The following is a 15963-nucleotide window of genomic DNA, read 5'->3' on the forward strand; positions in this document are numbered from 1 at the left end:
AAATTTCATCCAAGTCCCAAACTCCCAGAACAAGATCATTCAGACATGGGAGGGGCCAGTCTTGTAATGGAATGGCCACCCAGACATGGCAACAGAGCAATGGGGCACCTCAAAGGGCACTGCTGTGAACTTCACATAAAGAGTGCCAGATAAATATCTCACCAGAATCCCCTTATAGGTTATGATGAGCACTCCCAAACTCATTATATCCACCTGTCTACTACCCCAATAGCCTGTATGGCTGCAGATGGCACCTATATGGCAGCAAAACAGGGTTGGGGGGGATTTGGTGGACTCACACTTTCCACCATAAATGTAGTGATTAGAGTGGCTTATGGGACTTACTACTCCTCTCTATGATTCACTATCCCATCCACAAGGCTACTTAAGACACCTGTGTGTAGGTCTACTAGATTTTCCTATACCAGGTGCTGCTGTTTTGGAGACAGGTATGTACTGTTGTATTCTGATCTTTGTGGGGTGTGAGGGGAGTCAATGAGCACTGGGAAGTGTGTGTGTGGGGGTCTTTACTTTATCTCTGCAGTGGTTATCTGGTCATTTTGGGTACCTTTTTAACACTTATATGTTTTCAGTTAGACTTGTTTTAAAAGGGTATAAGTTCCATCTTGGACTTCTGCCAAAACATTCAATTATCCCTGTAGGACATTTACGTCTAAGCCTACCCAGAGCCCACCAAAATGTCACCCATAACACTCCTCCCAACATGCCACTTTGAGCTCTGGATGCACAGTGGCTTAGAAATCCTGCTGGATATTCAGAAAGCGGTTTCAAAAATTGGCACTTAGACATCCTAATTGACAGGACGTACAAGTTCCTACTTAGTGGATTTTTGGATATCTGGATGTTTTGATTATAAGCCCCATAGTAATAGATAGATAGATATGCCCAATATTCATTTCAAAATTATTTTATTAAATTCTCCTGGGGTTTACTTCATCTGCATTTGAGTCATAAAATTATACTTGTCTTGTTTGGATATTTCAAATGTATAATCCAACAATGAATCACAACTAAAACATCTGTTGATTCAACACAATATTCATCTGTTGTGCACCAAAAGCAATCATGATGCTTAAAGTGATTTGTGTCTGACCCCTGAAGAAATATTTACCTTGCAATGGGAAGTGAGGTACAGAATTCTGATGAATCAGAGGTCGGTGTCATGACTTCACTCTGATTTTAAGAATTACACACACTGCTAGCTCTCAAGAAGCAATGTTTTTGGCTGGACAGTTTCTCTCTGGTCATTTGGGATGCTCTGCAGCCAAAACCTCTGCATCTTAACCAGTAAATCATGCAATATTCAGTCTCTGTGAACCCATCTGATTCTTATGCCATGAAAAATATTTCCCCTTCTATACAACCATACAATGCAAATACCCCCCCCCCCCCCGCTTCCAATAATGGGTCCCTGACAGTCAGCATTTTTTGTTTAAATGCTGGCCACCATGGGCAAGAAATGACAGATATTCGGTGACAGCACTCAAGACAATGAAGGAGTGGCCTAGTGGTTAGAACTGCTACCTCCGCACCCTGAGGTTGTGAGTAGAGGTCTGCACGGGAATGGGGATCGCGGGAATCCCACCCTAACCCACGGGGACCCCCCTCTGGTCCACGGGACTCCCACAGGGACCCCCCTCTAGCCAACGGGACTCCCACGGGGATGGAAGGCTTTGGAAGCAGGGTTCGTCCATATAATATAATGGACACGTCAGCCTTAGCAAAAGAGGGGGTTTATAAGTTAATTACCTAAACAGAAAACAAAAGAAGGGTTCCACCAAAGAGATTCCACAAGGAAAACAGCAGCGCAAACACAAAAGAAACTGCGGAATTGATGAACCTGTCAGAAGTAATTGCTGCTTTTTATGGGGACAGGCGGGGATGGAGGTAATTCCTTGTGGGGATGGGTGGGGTCGGAGAGGATCCTGATGGGAACGGGTGGGGACGGAGAGGATCCTGACGGGGACGGGTGGGGACGGAGAGGATCCTGATGGGGACGGGTGGGGACGGAGAGGATCCTGACGGGGACGGGTGGGGACGGAGAGGATCCTGATGGGAACGGGTGGGGACGAAGAGGATCCTGATGGGGACAGGTGGGGACGGAGAGGATCCTGATGGGGACAGGTGGGGACGGAGAGGATCCTGGCGGGTTCGGGTGGGGATGGGTGGGATTTCTTTCCCCGTGCAACTCTCTAGTTGTGAGTCTGAGCCCATGCTGCTCCCTGTGACCATGCGAAAGTCACTTAAAACTCTCTATTGCCCCAGATACCGTAATTAAATTGTGAGCCCACCAGGACAGATAAAGAAAAGTTAAGTACTTGAATGTAAACTGCTTCAGATAGTAGTGGTATATAAAAGAAGCATACAAATACAAATATTTAGATTGTGTCATGGGTGACCAGCACTGTCCCAATAGAGGTGATATTTAGATGTTATCTGGTTTGCATTATACTTCCCTTTTATGGCTAACCAAAGTTCTTTTTTTGTATGTTTAGGACTAAATCCAATAAATAGCACAGAAAATAAATGCACCGAGCTTTATTCTATAAAATAGTGCTCTGAATTATATAGGCCCTTGACTTTGGATATAGATCTTTTTAGTCACACTGTAAATTATTGCTTTCTTTAAAATGTATTCAATAGATATTAAACACACTCAATAAATCTATCGTATTTTTTGGATCTTCAGAATCTTGTGCAGTAATCTTTCACTCATTATTTAGAAGACTGCAGGGATCGTCATCTATCCATCTTTTTTTCTTTTTTCTAGTTTTAAAAGTTTCTCTTATTTTCTCTATTTTTTCTCTTATAACTTTAATCATTTAATTTTTTTTAAATCAGTACTTTTTCTTAAAATATTCATTTCAAAAAGTTAGAACTCATCTTTTCTTTTGAATTCTGTCGGCTGGGGACGCTGCTGACATGTTTCGCCGCTTGGGCTTTCTTAAGGCTGTCCCCTATAAACATTTTTTAAAAAAATCAATATTATAATCTCATTTCTAAAATTTGCAGCTTCAAATCTTTATCAGGTTTTAACCCTTCTATCTATTCATAAGTAGATTTTAAAATATTCACTGAGGGCTCCTTTCACTGTTAGTCATTATTGAAATTTGCTGTTTTTAAATGTTTATTAATGTTTCTATGTTTTATGATATTATGTACATCGCTTAGAATATTTAAATAGGCGATATATCAAGAGTTAAATAAACTTGAACTTGAAACTTGAAACTTGAAATTACCGCGCGCTACGCTTCTAGAACTAACGCCAGCTCAATGCTAGTAAGTTCTAGCACGTGCAGCAATGTAGCGTGCGCTATTCCGCGTGTTAAAGCCCTAACGCAGCTTAGTAAAAGGAGCCCTGAAGCATGCTTACTAAAGCAGAGACTTAAAGATAAAAAATATCCAAAGTCATCGATTAGAAAAAGCGTATCTCCGAGCTCAACATGCCCAGAGAAAATTACTACTGCAGGAAGGCACTAACAAGGAAAATGAAGAGAAATTAATATGCGTCCTACCATACAATAAAATGGCGCAACAATTGAAGGCGGTGATATTGAAACATTGGCACATAATACGGACAACGTTAAAAGGTTTTTCAACACCCCCAACGATAGTATACGAACGGAATGAGAACATAGGAGAGATAGTCTCCAAATATAGATATAAAAAAACAAACCAAAGATGAGACTAGACAAACACAGTAGCTGTGGAGCATGCCAATGGTGTCAATGCACAATAGAGGGGTATGAATGGCAGGTGCTAAAGAAACATCGTACTATAAAAGCAAGATCCACCACTAACTGCAAAAGCACGAATGTGATATATATAATCCAATGCACATGCAACCTAATATACATTGGTAGGCGCAGCAGACTAGTGCATATATGCTTAAACGAGCATAAGCCTAGAATTACAATGGAGGCTGAACAAAGCCCCTCTCGTACAACACTGGAATGACCATGGTCATAGTTGGACAGATATGAAATGGAGAATAATAGATCAGGATTTAGAAGGGTAGGAGGGAGGAAATTTCAAGTTTCAAGTTTATTTATACCCCTCAATCACAATTCTGAGTATATACTAAACTATAAAAAACAAAAATGGATCTTTATGCTGAATACCATCGAACCATATAGGTTAAATCAAGAAATCGAGTGGGCAACTTTAATCTAATTTAATACAACAACTGAAACAAAGCAAAGGGAGCTGGTTGCAGGAAAATCCATATATGATGAAGGAGCACAGTATAGAAAACAATATACTATAAATTGAAAGGTTAACATAACCTTTAAATATGTAGACCAATGAAATAATAGAATCCGAACGACATCACCAACAGTCCAAAAAAAATAGCTACGAAAAGACGATGATGCCATCTTGAAAAAAACTTAACTTGATAGGGGACGGCGATAGCAAAAAGTAAGCAGGAACAAAATCTGTAACATCCTGGGAAAAGAATAATTCTGTGGAAGTGAATGTTTTAAAATCTGCTTATGAATAGATAGAAGGGTTAAAAGCCGATAAAGGTTTGAAGCTGCAAATTTTAGAAATGAGATAATATTGATTTTTTTTTATATGCATAGGAGACAGCCTTAAGAAAGCCCAAGCGGCGAAACATGTCAGCAGCGTCCCCAGCTGACAGAATTCAAAAGAAAAGATGAGTTCTAACTTTTTGAAATGAATATTTTAAGAAAAAGTGCTGATTTAAAAAGTTAAATTTATTAAAGTTATAAGATAAAAAAATTAAAAAAAAAAAACTTTTAAAAATAGAAAAAAGAAAAAAGATGGATCAATGACGATCTCTGCAGTCTTCTAAATAAATGAGTGAAAGATTATTGCGCAAGCCTCTTAAGATCCCAAAAATACAATATATTTATTGAGTGTGCTGAATTATATACTGTAGGAACACAAAAAAAAAGCACAAAAAGGGCCTTCAAGTTCCAGGTAATTCTGGTTTAATGATGGATCCGACAGACCGTGTTTTTGCATCTCCATCTGCGTCAGGGGTCAGAAGGTCTTGTAATTAAATATAAAAGATCAAAATACTCCAATTTTTTTTTTAATGGAAAAGCAGAACTTAAGTGCGCAGCTCAGCTCTTTGTGGTACCAGATTAACTATTAGTCCGAGTGTGTTTCTTTTTCACCAGTTTGGGCAAATATTTTGTTTGTCGAGTATTTTGATCTTTTATACTGAATTATAAGACTTTCTGACCCCTGACGCAGGCGGAGATGCCCAAACAAGGCCCGTGTCAGGTCCATCATTAAAGCAGGGGTACTCGGAACTTGAAGGCTCTTTGTGCTTTTGTTGTGTTCCTTTGTGGTTGTACTTTGAATCCCTCTTCTTTTCTACAGTTTGCTCTGAATTACGTACGTACCATTTATAGAATAGCACTTAGAACCAATTTCCTTGTCAAACTTTGGGTGCAAGGATTTACACCAACTAAAACCTGGTGTAAATCCAGTCGTATAAGTTAGGCATGGATCATCTTTAGTAAATACCCTGAGCTGCCAATGCCCCTTACATAGCCACGTCCCTTTTGAGTTACACACTAAGGGATCCTTTTACTAAGCCGTGTTAGGGCATTAACACGCGGAAAAGCGCGCGCTAAATTGCCCCGCGCGCTAGACGCTAACACCAGCATTAAGCTGGCGTTATTTCTAGAAGTGTAGCGCGGGTTTAGCGCACACTAAAATGCTGCATGCGCTAAAAACGCTAACGCAGCTTAGTAAAAGGAACCCTAAGATTTGTGCACTGATCTTCAAAGAATAGTGCTTAGTAAGATGTGCGTGAAAATCAGAAAATGTTGTCAGTGAATGCCAATTTATCTCATGATGGTGCGTCATGTGCCATTTATAGAAACTGAACTCAGTGGTTAATGATTTTGGTTTGTATTGTCTCTGCATTCTTATTTATTTATTTACAAAAAACTATTGTAAAGCTGCCTTGATACTTTTTGAAAAGAGAACTACTACATTCTAGAAAATAGGTAAAAATAAATAGCTTACCCAGATACAGGACAGCTTTTCCGCTGTCCCAAGTTATCCGAATAGTGGCCTTGAAACTAACAATTAGGTTGATGATAAAAGTGACTTTGATTTTTATTTTTTTGCCTGTCTGTAGGGATAATAAAAATAGTGAATATGTTTATTTAAATAATATTTCTTAACACATTAAGGAACAAGACAATCCCAATAATGTGGGCTAAAATTAATGGATATTACTTATGTTCTTGATATCGCTTTTCTTGATTCTTTTGTTTTGCTATGTAACAAAAAGATATAATAAAAAAATAAATTAATAGTGGCCAAAAAATCACTGCTACCTGGTTAACTCTAGTCTCTGGCCTGGTAATATCAAGGTAGTTCCATAGCAATCTGTAAAGATATCCAGATAGGGCCAGATTTTATAAACGGCGTCTAATTTGTAGGCGCTGCTCAGTGTGATTGTCAATCAACCGCTAGGCACCACTTATAGAATCTCACCTAGCAGCGCCTAGGTGTGCTTAGGCATTGCTAGGCATCCTAGAGTTAGGCCTAATTTACCGGTGCCTAACTCAAGACGCCTAGCGATGCCTAAATCAACCACACCTACTTTTCAGGTAGGCGTCATTAGGCATTGGAGGGCGCCTCCACTTAGGCATCAAGGTGTCCTAAGAATGTGGCGTCAAAATTAAATTGGGCATTAAAATTTTTTTTTTTTGATTGCCTGAAAATTGGCATGATCAATTTACCACCCCCCCCCAAAAAAAAAATGTTGAGTGAGGATTTTGAAGTTAAGCGTCGCTAGGCATCCTTGGTTAGCAACGCCTAATGTAGGTACCCTATACTGATTCTGGCCCATAGTGCCGCTGAATATCTGTCTCAACAGGTGCCGCTACTCAGATATGTCCTTTCAAGTAGGCCCATTTCTTCTTACACTTGTATACCATATTTCTGTAGAAGTGCATTTTTTTCTCTTGATGATTTTCTTTAAGTTAAGGTGTTTTTTGTTTTATCATGGTTCCCATTGCGTGCCACAGCTTAGTCCTTTTACTAAGCTGTGGCAAGAAGTTACCGTAGCGCACCTGTACACTGGTGTTTTCTGCAAACTTAGGCTATTTTTTCCACAGCCATGAAAAAGGGCATTTCCAAAATTACCATGGGAGCACTTACAATATCACCACTTATTCTGGAGGTTCTAAAGACTTCAATGTTAATTGTGGGCCAATCGGTTAGCATGCACTAATGTAGATGAGCTGACTCACCCACTCTCTGTCCCCGACACGCCCTCTTGGAAAAAAAATGGCTTCATGCTTAGCACACACAAATGGCAAATGCCTAATATAGCTTAGTAAAAAAGCCTCTTTGTTTCTCATTCATCAATTCTCATTCATCAATACAGCAAGGAAAAAATGTATTGCCTCTTTGTTTCTCATTCATCAAGGAAAAAATGTATTAAGAACTTTTTGGCAAGCTTATTCCTTTCTATGTTTTATTATTCTGCTTTTGTATTTCTTTCAGCTCTGTTCTGCTGATAATCTTGCCCTCTTGCCCAGTTCATTTGCAAAAATTAGATAGCTCCAGATCTAATAGATGCTGGCACTGTCATGCTGATATAGGGACTTTATATCATCTGTTATTTTTTTGTCTGCTGATATTTAGTTTCTGGAAGTCAATTTGGGGACAAATAAATATAGTTTTAGAATCAGATACAGTGGTGCCTCACACAACGAACTTAATTGGTTCCAGGAGCAAGTTTGTTATGTGAAACGTTCGTTATGTGAAACGCGTTTTCCCATAGGAATACATGTAAAAAAAAATAATTCGTTCTGCAGCATAAAATATGCTAAGATGACATAAAAAAGATAAATTTTTTGTTATTATTTTTATTTAGATACATCTAAAAACATACATCTCCCTGTCCTTTTACTTCCACTATCTTCCTATCCCATCTCTATTCCCTTTTGTCCCTCTCCCCATGATCAATCATCTCACCACCTCTCTCTGCCCTCACCCTCAGGGTTCAAGATTGCTTCCACTCTTTTTCCTGTTGTTCTCTCTGCCTGTCACCCTATGATTTAGCATCCCTTCTGCCCTTGTCCAATATTTCCCCTTCTCTCCCTCCCTCTCATCCCCTGCTCCAACATGTGCTTTCAGCGGCCTTCTCCCCCCTTAAGCGTCTTTTCTTCTCCACTCCACCTTTCCTCCCTCCCTGCCTCCACCTTTGTGGCGCTTTTGCACCCGACCGACAACAGAACAGGCCCGGTCGGACAAATCTCCCTGTCCTGTAGCCGCGAATCTAAATTACCTTCTTACAGCAGCTGGATTATTGAAGCTGCTGTAAGAGGTAATTTAGATTCGCGGCTACAGGGCAGGGAGGTTTGTCGGCCGGGCCTGTTGTCGGTCGATCGGGGGACCTGACCAGCTGTGCACATTCTTCGGGGCGGACCGCCCCCTCCCCCCTCTTTCGTTCGCCATTGCCTTCTTCCTACCTGCCCTGCCGCAGCCGCACACAGCCGAACGGAAGTCTTCCTGATGTCAGCGCTGACGTCGGAGGAAGGGAGGGCTTTGCTTAAGCCCTCCCTCCGACGTCAGCGCTGACATCGGGAAGATTTCCGTTCGGCTGTGTGCTGCGACAGGGCAGGTAAGGAGAAGGAGACTACCCTCGCGGCTCGACCAACCCCGCTGCGATCCAACCCCGCAGGAACCCCGGACTTCGTTGTGTGAAACGAAGTCCGTTGTACGAATCAAGACATAAAGTTCGTTGTGCGCAGCGTTCGCTGTGCGAGGCGTTCGCTGTGCGAGGCACCACTGTATTCCATTAACATACGAAGCAATAATTTTTGGTACTATGTTACATATTAAACCTCCCCTTGATAAATTTAAAAGCCGTCTTTTCTTGATTTTAAATGGAATTACGGTTCAATTAATCACAAAAAAACTAGAAAAGCCATGATAGATTAAATTATACAGTTTGGTGGACAAATGTATGCAATACATATAAATATGAGAGAGTGAACGCAGAATGTTTGGGGTTTAGTGTTTTATTTAACAAAATATGGAGTTCATTGGCTTTATTTGCTGCTTCACATTAACAAGATAATGTATTACCTTCTGAATTTTTTCATTACACATCTGGGATGTGAGGGGGGTAAGGTAGGGAAAGGTAATGAAAAAATGGATATTAAATCTTCATATTATAGTAATAAAGATGTTAATTATTATTAATAATTGATGGAAGGGGTGGGCATAGTTATGATTCTGTATATTATTTGTTTGAAATAGTGTATTCTCTGTAATAATTTACTATTTTCAATCAAATGTATTACACTGTTGTAATTTAATACAATAATAAAAATGTAAAAAAATAATAATAATAAAAAAAGATCTATTAAATTAAATTTTACCCCCAAACAGTACGATTTCTGTGAAACATTTGCTGCCCTATTCTACCCAGGCTATCTCACTGGGAATGTTTCAGACTGGTGATACAGGAGGGACATCTACAGACCACTGTGGGCCTCGACTCTGCAGACCCTCACATGGCAAAAAGTTAAGACTATACCGTCCAGGCTACATCTGAAACAACCCACATTCAGCCTTCTATTCTGGGCTCCTTTCAGCTTAATCACATCTGTAAGATCTGAGGAAACCAGGTTACATGTTGTTAAGCTAGTAAATCTATTTATATATTCTGTTTCTCCTGATATATTCTGGGCTTACAGGTCAGTCAGAAACTGCCTTAGTTAGTACACGACTTCACACACAGCTAACTGGCATCTTTCCCTATGGGCTCCTTTTACTAAGCTGCGTTAGTGTTTTTAGCACACGCAGCATTTTAGCGCGCAGCATTTTACGCAGAGAGAACTAACGCCAGCTCAATGCTGGCATTAGCGTCTAGCGCACACAGCAACGTTATTGCTATTCCGCACGTTAATGCCCTAACACGGCTTAGTAAAAGGAGCCCTATGTTTTTATTTTAAAATATTTCTATCCTGCCAATTGCTAATAGTTCTAAGCAATGGATAATATTTTTTAAAACGGGTCCCTTTTACCAAACATACAGTGGTAAAACGTGGTCTTAACGCACCCATATTTATTCAATTTTCTATACCGTTCTCCCAGGGGAGCTCAGAACGGTTTACATGAATTTATTCAGGTACTTAAGCATTTTTCCCTGTCTGTCCTGGTGGGCTCACAATCTATTTAATGTACCTGGGGCAATGGGGGGATTAAGTATCTTACCCAGGGTCACAGGGAGCAGCGTGGGTACTGAGGCTGTAGCTTTAACTACTGCACCACACATTCCTGTGTGCTATGGCCATTATTACCTCTGAGGTAAAATGGCCAAAATTCCTAGTTTAAGTATTAATGGCTACTTGCTAATTTTGCTATTAGTGTGTGGCCATTAAAACAGATTAGAACATGAAGCGTTACTACCACTCATTATGTAGGCAGTAAGGGCTCATGCACTAAGCATGTGTTAAATCAGTTAGCTCGCGGCAATGCGGCTGCACTAACCAATAAGCACACTCTCCATCCCCAGGCATGCCCCTTGTGCCAAATACAGAAATGTTATTTTTAGTGCATGGGTAGTGCACACACACATAGCAAAATCACCATGGGACGCCCCAGTGTACCATGGAGTATGTCAGCTCTGTGAAATGGTCCCAAAATATATTACACAAAATAAAACATACAAAGATAACTAAAATATATTTTAAAATTCTTTACATAGTAACATAGTAGATAATGGCAGATAAAGACCCGAATGGTCCATCCAGTCTGCCCAACCTGATTCAATTTAAATTTTTTAATTTTTTCTTCTTAGCTATTTCTGGGCAAGAATCAAAGCTTTACCCAGTACTGTGCTTGGGTTCCTACTGCCAAAATCTCAGTTAAAATCTACTCCAGCCCATCTACACCCTCCCAGCCATTGAAGCCCTCCCCAGCCCATCCCCCACCAAATGGCCATATACAGACACAGACCGTGAAAGTCTGCCCAGTACTGGCCTTAGTTCAATTTTTAATATTATTTTCTGATTCTAGATCCTCTGTGTTCATCCCACGCTTCTTTGAACTCAGTCACAGCTTAACTCTCTCGGGAGCTCATTCCAGGCATCCACCACCCTCTCCGTAAAGTAGAATTTCCTAACATTGCCCCTGAATCTACTACCCCTCAACCTCAAATTTTGTCCTCTGGTTTTACCATTTTCCTTTCTCTGGAAAAGATTTTGTTCTACATTAATACCCTTCAAGTATTTGAACGTCTGAATCATATCTCCCCTGTCTCTCCTTTCCTCTAGGGTATACATATTCAGGGTTTCCAGTCTCTCCTCATACGTCTTCTGGCGTAAGCCTCCTATCATTTTCGTCGCCCTCCTCTGGACCGCCTCAAGTCTTCTTACGTCTTTCGCCAGATACGGTCTCCAAAACTGAACACAATACTCCAAGTGGGGCCTCACCAATGACCTGTACAGGGGCATCAACACCTTCTTCCTTCTACTGGCTACGCCTCTCTTTATACAGCCCAGCATCCTTCTGGCAGCAGCCACTGCCTTGTCACACTGTTTTTTCGCCTTTAGATCTTTGGACACTATCAACCCAAGGTCCCTCTCCCCGTCCGTGCATATCAGCTTCTCTCCTCCTAGCATATACGGTGGGGATTCATCAAAGGGCGACAAATGTATGCTATTGTGTTATCGCACACTAACTGCCAAAGATGCCCCTTAAGAGACATCTTCAGTGGTTAGCGCGCGCTAAACGTGGTTGCATGTACTTGTACTTAAGCAAATGTGCTTATTGCCCTTTGATGAATCCGACCCTTAATCTAACAATCATGCTTTTCTTACAAACACCTGTACGAAATAAGTAGCCTTCACTTTTTTTTTTTAAAATATAATAATCTAACCTCCAGGACAGCCAAACACCAAAACCTGAGAGGGCAGCTGATGCTAAACACTAGGATCCAATATGAATAAAATCCTATTACACTTAAACCTTCGCTCCTCTCCAGCCACCTAGTTCAGCTTTTACAGGGATTGTTCTCTATCTGAGATGCACATACCTTCTTTCTGTAAGAGGTCCCTGGAATTAAGCCTGCAGTAGAGATTGACTAAATTTTGTTTTCAGTGCCAAAGCAGCTCAAAATTCAGGTTTAGCTTATGTTTTGATATCGGCTGAAATAAAACTCCACCTCCCCCTCCCACCAACCAAATGTAACCACTCTGCTTTCCTCCTGACCAAAAGCACCGCCCTCCCGCCAACTGCGGACCCTCCCCAGGCCTACTATACAGCACAGTTACTTACCGTAACAGGTGTTATCCAGGGACAGCAGGCAGATATTCTTAACGTATGGGTGACGTCACCGACGGAGCCCCGGTACGGACCTTTTTAACTAGAAAGTTCTAGTTGGCCGCACCGCGCATGCGCGGGTGCCTTCCCGCCCGACGGAGGAGTGCGTGGTCTCCAGTTAAGATAAGCCAGCTAAGAAGCCAACCCGGGGAGGTGGGTGGGTCGTAAGAATATCTGCCTGCTGTCCCTGGATAACACCTGTTACGGTAAGTAACTGTGCTTTATCCCAGGACAAGCAGGCAGCATATTCTTAACGTATGGGTGACCTCCAAGCTAACAGAGAGGGAGGGGGGATGGTTGGCCATTATGAAAATAAATTTTGTAACACAGATTGGCCGAAGTGTCCATCCCGTCTGGAGAAGGTATCCAGACAGTAGTGAGTAGTGAACGTGTGAACTGAAGACCAAGTGGCCGCCTTGCAGATTTCCTCAATAGGCGTGGAACGGAGGAAAGCCACAGAAGCAGCCATAGCTCTGACCCTGTGGGCCGTGACAGCTCCTTCCAGTGACAGGCCGGCCCGAGCATAACAGAACGCAATACAGGCAGCAAGCCAATTGGACAGCGTTCGTTTAGAGACAGGACGACCCAGACGGTTGGGATCGAAGGTCAGAAAAAGTTAAGGAGAGGATCGGTGAGCCCTGGTAAGGTCAAGGTAGTATGCAAGGGCACGTTTACAATCCAGTGTGTGTAACGCCTGTTCTCCAGGATGAGAATGGGGTTTCGGGAAGAAGACAGGCAATACAATAGATTGGTTGAGGTGAAAAGCCGAAACCACCTTGGGAAGGAATTTAGGATGGGTACGCAGAACCACCTTGTCATGGTGAAAAACAGTGAACGGTGGATCGGCGACCAGTGCATGCAGCTCACTGACCCTCCTGGCAGAGGTGATGGCAATGAGGAAAAGCACCTTCCATGTGAGAAGTTTGAGCGAAGTAGTAGCAAGAGGCTCAAAAGGAGGTTTCATGAGGGCTGACAAAACCACATTTAGGTCCCAGACGACAGGAGGAGGCTGTAGAGGTGGTTTGATGTTGAAGAGGCCTCTCATGAAGCGGGAAACCAGAGGGTGAGCCGTGAGAGGTTTTCCGAGGATAGGCTCATGAAACGCAGTGATGGCACTGAGGTGGACTCTGATTGAGGTAGACTTGAGACCAGCATCGGACAGAGAGAGCAGATAGTCCAGAATGGTCTCTACCGCCAATGAGGTGGGATTGTGATGATGCAGGAGGCACCAAGAGGAAAACCGGGTCCACTTCTGATGGTAACATTGGAGCGTGGAGGGTTTCCTGGAGGCATCCAGAATACGACGGACAGGCTGAGACAGGGTATCTGGAGAGGTCAGCCCGAGAGAAACCAAGCAGTCAGGTGGAGGGAAGACAGATTGGGGTGCAGTAGAGACTGATGCTGCTGTGTAAGCAGAGTAGGAAACACAGGAAGAGGAATGGGCTCCCTGGAGCTGAGCTGGAGCAGGAGGGAGAACCAGTGCTGTCGGGGCCACCGGGGGGCGATGAGAATCATGGTGGCCCTGTCCTTGCGGAGCTTGAACAAGGTCCGCGACATCAGAGGGAGTGGAGGAAAGGCATAGAGGAACCGATCCGTCCAGTCGAGTAGGAATGCATCTGGGGTCAGACGATGCGGAGAGAAGAGTCTGGAACAGAACTGGGGCAGCTGATGGTTGTGAGGAGCTGCAAATAGGTCCACTTGCGGGGTGCCCCAGCGAGCAAAGATGGAGTGGAGAGTAGGAGGGTCCAGGGTCCACTCGTGAGGTTGCAGGATGCGGCTGAGCTGGTCGGCCAGGGAGTTCTGTTCGCCCTGGATATAGACAGCCCTGAGGGACAGATTGTGGGCTATGACCCAGGTCCAGATTCGGAGGGCCTCCTGACAAAGGGGACGAGATCCGGTGCCGCCTTGCTTGTTGATGTAGTACATGGCGACTTGGTTGTCCGTGCACAGGAGAAGAACCTGAGGGTAGAGGAGATGCTGGAAAGCCTTGAGAGCATAAAACATGGCTCTGAGCTCCAGGAAGTTGATGTGATGTTGACGCTCCTGAGGGGTCCAAAGTCCCTGGGTGCGGAGATCGCCCAAGTGGGCCCCCCACGCATAGGGGGAAGCATCCGTGGTTATGACCATGGTATGAGGAGGCGGATGGAAGAGAAGTCCCCTGGAGAGATTTGAGGAGTTCAACCACCATTGAAGAGATTGCTGAAGAGACGATGTCACAGAGATGGGATGAGAAAGAAGATTCGTGGTCTGTGACCATTGGTTGGCAAGGGTCCATTGAGGTATCCTGAGGTGGAGTCGTGCCAGAGGAGTCACATGGACTGTTGAGGCCATGTGGCCTAGAAGGACCATCATCTGGCGAGCAGGGATGGATGGATGAAGGAGCACCTGCCGGCAAAGGTGAAGTAGCGTCCGGTGCCGGTCGGCAGGAAGGAACGCCCTCATTTGATTGGTATCGAGAACTGCTCCGATGAACTGCAGGCGCTGCGTAGGAAGCAGATGTGACTTGGGATAATTGATCTCGAACCCCAAGAGATGGAGGAAAGAGATGGTTTGATGAGTGGCTTGCAGCACAAGCGGAGATGTAGGTGCTTTCACCAACCAATCGTCCAAGTATGGGAACACTTGTAGGTTGTGGGACCTGAGAAAAGCCGCTACCACAATCAGGCACTTGGTGAACACCCTGGGTGATGATGCGAGACCAAAGGGCAGCACCTTGTACTGATAGTGGTGATTTTGTATCTGGAATCGGAGGTAGCGACGCGAAGCCTGATGGATTGGGATGTGAGTGTAGGCCTCCTTGAGGTCCAGGGAACATAGCCAGTCGTGTTGAGATAGAAGAGGATAAAGCGTGGCCAGGGAGAGCATTCTGAACTTTTCTTTGACCAAACACTTGTTGAGGTTCCTGAGGTCTAAGATGGGACGAAGATCTCCCGTTTTCTTGGGTACCAGGAAGTAGCGGGAGTAAAATCCCTGACCCCTTTGGTCTGGAGGAACTTCTTCGATGGCATTGAGGAGGAGGAGGGATTGGACCTCCCTGAGGAGGAGAGGAGTTTGGGAGGAGTGAGAAGCAGACTCTACGGGAGGATGATCTATGGGAAGAGTCTGGAACCTTAGTGAGTATCCGTGGCGGATGATGTTGAGAACCCACAGGTCTGATGTGATGGCCTCCCAGCGTTGGAGAAAGATGGTGAGGCGGCCTCCGATAGGTTGAGGAAGAGGCATCGAAGGGTGGAGACTGGCTATGCCCTGGAGAAAGGAGTCAAAAGGGCTGAGGAGGTTTAGTCTGAGGGAGAGGCTTGGTCGCCTGGTGAGACTGAGAGCGAGCCTGAGTGTGCTGTTGTTGGCGAGGACGGCGAGATTGCTGCTGAGGAGGATTCAGCGGCCTGGCAGAGAATCGACGTTGATAAGAGGACTGAGGCCTGTATGGTCGTGCCGGTGGAGTTTTCTTTTTGGGTTTAATGAGGGTGTCCCATCTGGTCTCATGAGCCGAAAGTTTTTGTGTTGTGGTATCAAGAGACTCCCCAAAAAGTTCGTCACCAAGACAGGGCGCGTTGGCGAGACGGTCCTGGTGGTTTACATCAAGGTCAGACACCCTCAGCCAGGCTAGGC

The 15963-nt window shown here is 43.7% G+C and overlaps 1 protein-coding gene across 8 annotated transcripts in view; it reads right to left on the minus strand.

The window, feature by feature from the left end:
- The window catches only part of PHLDB2 (pleckstrin homology like domain family B member 2), a 194876-nt gene that overhangs the window by 144039 nt on the left and 34874 nt on the right, over window positions 1–15963 (minus strand). The window lies entirely within an intron of this gene.

Source organism: Geotrypetes seraphini, chromosome 4 (assembly GCF_902459505.1).
Source record: "Geotrypetes seraphini chromosome 4, aGeoSer1.1, whole genome shotgun sequence".
In the NCBI taxonomy this organism is placed as follows: domain Eukaryota; kingdom Metazoa; phylum Chordata; class Amphibia; order Gymnophiona; family Dermophiidae; genus Geotrypetes; species Geotrypetes seraphini.